Source organism: Serinus canaria, chromosome 25 (genome assembly GCF_022539315.1).
Source record: "Serinus canaria isolate serCan28SL12 chromosome 25, serCan2020, whole genome shotgun sequence".
NCBI lineage: Eukaryota > Metazoa > Chordata > Aves > Passeriformes > Fringillidae > Serinus > Serinus canaria.
The window spans coordinates 8,338,363-8,345,737 of record NC_066338.1 but is presented as its reverse complement, the minus strand read 5'-3'; the positions used below and the strand labels follow the sequence as shown (position 1 = coordinate 8,345,737).

Genomic DNA, 7,375 nt, shown 5'->3' with positions numbered 1-7,375 from the left:
TTTCAGGGAAACCCTGGCTTCTCACTGGACTGGGTGAGAGGGCATGTTGATTTCAGCTGCTATGAAACAGCTATCTCATGTACCCAGCCCCACTTCTAATGTTTCTGCTTTCACAGCACCAAATCTTTGCATAATTCTTTCCACTGCTTTTTGCCGGGCCGGATCCTCTCAGCCGGATCCAGCCCAGCACACGCTCTGCTTCTGGGTGTGAGGTTTGTAGGAGGTCCTGATTGTGACATTCCCAGCCCCGCCCTTAGGGCAGGGTCAGAGGCAGGGCCATTCCCACTGGAGGCGCTGCTGTGTTCCATGGAGGCTTGCCTTGGGTGTGGGGCCCTGCCCCTGATGTAGGCGGGATCGGGGGTGTAGGCACGTCCTCTGATGCAGGCACGGCCAGGCGCCTCAGAAGTGCAGCTTTGGAGCTCACTCGGTCTCCAGAGGGGAGAGTCTTGACATTTCCATGGTGATGGGAGGTGCTGGTGGTCCCGTTGCAAATGGTGGGGTGGCAGTCTCAGCAGCAACATGGCACGGTGTAATGGCTGCAGAATTCCCCTTCATCGTGAGAGGGGTATCAGCAGCTGCCATGTGGTCTGGACCCCCAGAACAGGGCGGCATGGCACAACTGCCTGAGTCAGCGATATAATGGCCCAAGGTGGCTGCATAGTGATTACAGCAGTCCGAAGTGGACATGGGGTATTTCAGAGCTGCCAGGGCCAGGCTGTCATGTCTCCATGTGGCTGAATTGCACTATCTGTCCTGACAGCTCCCTGGGCAGTGGGAATGGCCAGTGGGAATGGCCCTGGCATTCACGGCATGGGCAGCCCTCAGATTGTCTCCATCTGCTTGCCTTTCCCCACGCCCGGGGCTGTGCTGCTCCCCTTGGTGACTCTGCAGCGGTTCTTGCAGCAGCCAGAGCCTGCCGGCTCCCTGGACAGTGCCAGCTCCTGCACGGGGTTGCACAAAGAAACGGCTGTGCTGCTGCCCTTCCCCCTTTGCCGTCATATTCCAACTGTTTTAGCAAGTCCATAACAATTGTCCAAAACCTTATAGCACTGATGGCTGTGTTCTCACCATTAGAGGCTGCTGCAAATATATATTGTCCAACTGAGACAGAGTAGAAATTTTCCAGGTTCCAGGGTAGAAATCCTTTTGATTTAGGTTAAATGTACATCTTTTAGTTACGCCTTGGAATCTTAGCTGTTTAGTCTGAACTCAGAAAATTGCAACAGTGAAGGGCAGAGATAAGGGGGGGGGGGAAACGGGTCAACATGGCCTAGGAATTGTTTCTGATAACAAAAGAACTAGCGCTAAATGTCACGCAAAGTGTGTAAAATGAATATGTATGAACCTATTGTGAAATTGTATGCATATGTATTTGGGGAGAAGGATAAAAAGGGGACCTGAAGATCCCAGAGGTACGCATGCCTTTTAAGAGGAGTAATCCCCGCATGCGTCCAGCACTGCAATAAACATACCGGCTTTACAACTTTTACAAAGTTGTGGAGTTTTTGATTTTCTCTGCAAAACACAACCCCCTCCCAAAAGGGTAAGTTTAAAGCGGTCTCTTTGGACACATTAAGTTCATGGCTCTCACACCACGTGAAAAGGGCTTGCAGAGCCCGTTCATGGTAATAAATCCCCCTTTTTAAAAAAAAGAACATCGATACCTTCAGGATGTGGTATTCTGGTGTTGAAGTCCAGGCTCCCATGGTCTCAGTAATGATTCTAGTCCACAAAAACAGAATTTGAAGCCACATAGCACTTTTTGCTGTCTGCCCAGCAAAGTCCCAGTTACCATGTCAGCTCCTTGCCGATGTCCCGGCTTTCATGCTGTATTTATTCTGGTTCCACACTGATCCAACTCTATGTCGTTTGTACGGTTGGTTCTACTCTAATCCAGCTCTCTGCCATTAATTCTGGTTCTAGACTGATTCCAGCTCTACGCCGTATTGTATTCCAGTTCCAGCACCGATGTCCAGCTCTGACGCTGTAATAATCCTGGTTCTAAACACCGTACCAGCTCTTAAGCCTTTGCTCTGTGCCAGGCTATGTCTGTTGAGTCCTCATCATGTCAGGGTCACCACATGTTAGGTCACGTGTGGGGCAGAGCAGCACGGGAGACAAAGACCACTCATCCCCAGGTTCATGTGGCAACTGAGCTTGTTTATTAGCAAGCTCTCCCTTATGAAAAGCATTTGAAAAACCGCGTCTGGATGCACTCATTGATTTGAACTCCTTGCTCCTTTGGGGTCTGGCCAGTGAGATGTCTGCAGTCTTGGAATATATGTAATTGGGCGATGCCCCTGTCAATCACTGTAACAGGAGGTCTTTTCCAACCGCAGTGATTCCACAATTTTGATTTCCTAATGCCCAAGGGCATCTTTCGCAACCAAATGGTGATGAACTGGGGCAAAGAACAAGACTTTGGAGACAAAAGTGGGTCTACTGAAATAAACAGGGCAGGAGATATTTCTCCCTTTTTGATGCCTTTATTAAAAGTGTTCAGCTCAAGGTTGGGAGGCCCAACGGATCCGCGGGTTCACCGTCGCAGCTCCCTGGAGTGACTTGGAGGAGGAGGCAAATGCAGCTCTGTCCACCATAGGGCAGATCTGGGGGTCCGGCCTCACAAGAGCAGGCAGGGGTATACACACCCCCGGGATCCCTATTTGAGTTGGCAGACTCAGGTCCTGGCTCTAACCAGCATCTTCTTAAGTTGTGGTGAGGGGCCATTAAGGTTTTCAGAGTCTCTGCTGGCTTCTCTCCTCACCCCTGATGTCTAGAGACCACTTTGATCTCTGAATTCCATATTGGCTTGCTGGATTAGGGGTTTATTAATTGCATTTGGAATGGGGGCTTGCCCCATTGCGTTTTGGCTCTAAACTTATCTGCATATCAACTCCTGGTTCCCTCCCTTCCACTGTCTGGAGGGGGGGATGCCATCCTCCCACCTGGCCACAAGCAGGGTGATGCTGATACAACAGAGTGAATTCTCAACCATAGGTGGCTCACGACCCAATACTTAACAGGATTACAACAAGCAGCTAACAAAAGCACTCCTCTCTGCCAGAACTGGTTAAACCTGTAATTCTACAACTTTTACCAAAAAAAAAGGGTAACCCCTTTTTTTTTGTTCATAACATCTACCACAAGCCATTTAGAACCCCCAAAATTTGCAGAAAGCATCAGGATTCTCCCCCAAAAAAAAGGGTCATTTCTGCCCATAAACTGAGGGAGAAATCCCCCAAAGCCATTTATAATCTCCCAAAACTGGTGGAAAGCAGCAGGATCTTCCCTAAGACAGGCTCCCAATGTCCTTCCCTGTGGGGCCCTACTCCAACATCAGAGCCAGGTGTCTCCTCCTTTCCAATAACATCCCTCAGGAAGGTGCCCCAAAATCTCAGTAACCGGATCATCCCAAGCCCTTTGTCCCAACATGTGACTGTCTCATTCCAGACTACATCTTGGCCATCCTCCCTCTCCCAAACACAGCCCCATTCTTGGGGGAGCAGAGCTGCTGCTGGGAGCGTAGGTGTGTGCAGGGGATCCTTTATCTCCCTCATGCAGCTCCAAGCTCTCGAGGGCAAAATCTTGGTTTCTAGGGTTGTCCCCTGTTATGAGTAGAAAAGTTATCCATTTTTTTAAAGGTTGCAGAGTTCACAGGTTGGGCCAATTGCTGCTAGGGGGGAGTTCTAACTGTTGGTTGTTGATAGTTTCATGTTGTAATCACCTGTTAATAGTCAGTCGTTAACTCCCTGTTGTTGAGAATTCCCCTTTTTTGTCAAGTACCACCCTGCTGCTGCCTGGAGGATGGCACCCCCTCCTCCCCCGGGAGGTGAAGAGGAGGGGATGACTGGACTAACATGGAAATGAAGGAATATTTCACCAAACCTAGCAAAACCCCCTAAAGAAAAACGAGCCAATACGAAATTAAGAGATCGAAGTGATGTCTATATGTGAGGAACAGAATCCAGTGTCTGCTGAGACCCTTTTTACCTTTCACCCTAACCTAAAAGATGTCGGCTAGAAAGAGGACCCCGAATGTCAAACCAAAAAAGCGGGAATCTCCTGATGCTCTTGTGAGGATGGAAACCCCAGCTCTGCCTGCAGACCAGAGGACAAAGCTGCACTCTTCCTCCTCCTCCATGCCACTCCTGGGAGCAGCGGCGGAGTGAGCTGATTTTTAATAAAGGCATTAAAAAGGAGAAAGATCTCCTGCCCTATTTATTTCATCCCCTTCCCCAAATTTGTCATGTTTAATACGGAAGTACAGCAAGCCAATGCACTGTGGCAGCAGCTGGAGCTGAGACAGCCTTGGGAGATGCACTAATGCCCGGCTGTGCTCAAGAGGCACTGAGGGAAGGGGAGTTCATAAGGAACTGTCCCACTGCAGCCCTTGCTGACCACAAGAAGGCTTTTTAGTGCCTGAGGTCTATTTTCTGGGGTTTCTGGGCTGCTGGGCCCAAGGCGGCGGCAGTAGGACCTGCAGGGCCTGGTCCATGGGGGCAGCAGGGGTTGAAAACTTTGCAGCAGCCCCAGCATAGTGCCTGAGGGCTGAGTGGAGCTGGCTGGGAACAACCCCTGGAACCTCCTCTGGTGCCCAAGGGCTGAGCAGAGCTGGTTGGGAACACACAGTTCATCTCTACCACTCTAAGCCACTTTCCCTATTCTGGCTACTGCCACCGTTCAGCCCCAGCATGGTCCTGCGAAGTCACCGCTCATCACGCAGCTGGAGGGGCTCGACTGGGGCCGTGCTCTGCCTGTCCCTCGCTGCACCTCCTTCAGTCACACAGGGCGGCTGAGAGCCCTTGGGGCAGCTCCAGAAGGCCCAGCTCCCCCTGGCTTCAGCTCTTTCAGTGACATGAAGCAGCCGAGACCCCCAGTGCTGCCCTGATGAGCCCTCGGTGTTGCTCTTTTGGTGTTGGGCAGTGGCCACTGCCAGCATGGGTTTTTTGTTATTTTTTATTCTATTCTCTACTGCTGCTGCTTCTCACTGCTCTTGGTGCAACTCTTCTGTGACATGGGTGGTGGGCAACACTCAGTGCAGCTTTTTACTTGTATTTTATTCTATTCTCTATGTTTAATTCTATTCACACTGTTACAGATGAGCAATATAATAGTCAGCTCTAACAATTGAGATAGTTATTATGTGGATGCATAATTATGTTATAGTAGTATGTCCCCATAGTCCTCTTTCTCCTCCCCCTTGAAACAGCCTCAGCAGTCAGGGCATTTAGAGAAGGCTGGCTATTACCAAGAGGTGCAGCGTAGCAACACCAGATCTCCAGTCAAGATGTAAGAAGGTAATCTCCACCAATGGAAGGCAGAGAATTTGGGAGTGGGCTAAGGATATAAATGGCAGAGGTTATCAAGGATATAAAGATATAAAAGGCTTCCATGTTGTAGAAGAGCATGTGGCTGATATTCATGGGTTGAGGGGGGGGGGGTCACGCCCAGCACTGTAGTCCCAGTGTTGTAATTATTCCTTATTTAGTCTTTTGGTTGTATTATTTGCTAAGGTTTAATAAACCTTAAAAAAATTTTTAAGTGAGCAGAGCAGCTGTTTCTCACAACCCCTCCCACTGGCTTCGTTGCTGCCTTTCTGGTCACACCCCACAGCGCCCATCCTGCGATGCAAATCTTCAGTGACACCAGGTGTCGGTGACCCCCTGGTCCAGTTTTTTATTCCATTTTACTTGATTCTCTGTATTTTATTCTATTCACCCTCTGCCTGTGCTTCAGTGCAGCTCCTTCAGATGCAGGTGGAGGAGATGCCCTTCGTGTGGCTCTTTAATTGCACTTTAGTCTCTTCTCTCCAGTTTAGTCTCTTCTTTTGTTCCCACGTCACCTGTCTCAGAGCAACTTCTTCAGGGACATGGGGTAGCAGAAACCTCTTGGGGTGGCTCCAAATGGCCCCACCTATCGCTGCCCCCAAGGTCTCCCCACTGCTCCCTGGGGATTGGACACCGCAGGCGGCCCTGGCCCCTTCTTCTTCCTCTTCTTACTCTGGATGGGATTACCACTGCCTGGCTCCTTCTGCCACTCCTGCCTGGCACGAACCGGCGCTGCTGCACAGGGGCAAGAGCACGACTGCCCTGCACCTCAGGGCCAAGCCAAGGAGTGACTGCATGGGTGGGAAGGGATCCTTGCTGGACAGGGCAGGGACTGGCCCAATGGACAGATCCCACGCCCTGGAGGAGGGCAAGGATTCCTGTCCCTGAGGGGGAAGCAGTGGCACGAGCTGACCATAACTCCCATCCCTTCTGCCTGCACAACTGGGCAGAGGAGGGAGGGAACTGGTGGTGGTGTTGAATTTTTACATTCATTGTTACAAAGCAGAGTCACAAGTGAAGCTCCACTTGAGTTGTTAAAACCTGAGATCACAGACAAAGACTCTCTAATCAAAGTTAGAAAGTGGTGTGTTTATTATCACTGGCGGGCATCACAGGGGTCATCCCTGAAAGGTGTGACCATGCTGGACAATGTTCTTTACCTTCTATTTCCTGAGATCTTACATACAATTCATATGCATAACTTAGCACCTCCCATCCTCGCTCTATATTAAAATGAGGTTATTAGTCCTTCACAAGGGTGCAATTCTCACATCAGGTGTCTGTGACCCTTTGGCATGATCCAAGCCCCCCTGCTTCGTGGTTGATTAACATAAAGCCCAGGTGCTACTCATTGTACTACTGGTTTCAATATGTTCTTATAACGGTTCACTTACTCCACTTCTACAAACAAGCTCATAATAGCAAGCAATACAGCAATCAGCTCTAGCTTAAGCATCTAATAATCATTAACCTATCATCTACCTATCTGACTTACATCCTGATCACTATGAATTGCCTCTAATCCTCAGCTGAAATCTTAACTTTTTGAAATCATGCTTCATACTTTCATCTTCAAATGAGGGAATCCAAGGTGGGCGCTGGGACTTCTGTAATCTCAAGGTGTTACTTGATACTTGACACTTTAGTTTTGGCAACAAGAGGCCCTTCAGCAGCAATGTTTCTCCCACCCATTGGTTTCTGGCTCAGATGCAGCTTGGAACTTGGAAAAGAAACCCAAAGCCTCAGGAAAAGTAACTCTGCCATTACTTTTTTCATTGTTATTTTTTATTTTAAATATCATATATATTTAACTTTTTCTTTTTCTTCCTTTATAATGCTGTGTTTATTCTTTTTTTCCCCCCAACCCTTCTCCCCTCCCAGATGCTTGTGGGGAGGTGCCGTCCCACAGCCCTTCCTGCCCAAGCACCCGTGGCTGCTCCGGTGCCGTTAGGCCCTGGCTCAAAGGGAAACCACAGAACCCTCTGGAAATAAAGCCGGCCTGGGGGAAAACCCTGCAGGGGGGGTTGAATCCCATGGACAACGCTGGC

The 7,375-nt window shown here is 49.5% G+C and overlaps 3 protein-coding genes across 4 annotated transcripts in view; 1 reads left to right on the top strand and 2 right to left on the bottom strand.

Moving 5' to 3' along the window:
- Positions 1-7,375, top strand: part of LOC103824843 (zinc finger protein 239-like) — a 152,449-nt gene that overhangs the window by 24,595 nt on the left and 120,479 nt on the right.
- LOC108963630 (zinc finger protein 304-like) overlaps positions 1-7,375 on the bottom strand; it is a 190,263-nt gene that overhangs the window by 85,513 nt on the left and 97,375 nt on the right. The gene's annotated exons all lie outside the window — the stretch shown is intronic.
- Positions 1-7,375, bottom strand: part of LOC103825190 (zinc finger protein 37-like) — a 142,464-nt gene that overhangs the window by 37,734 nt on the left and 97,355 nt on the right. The gene's annotated exons all lie outside the window — the stretch shown is intronic.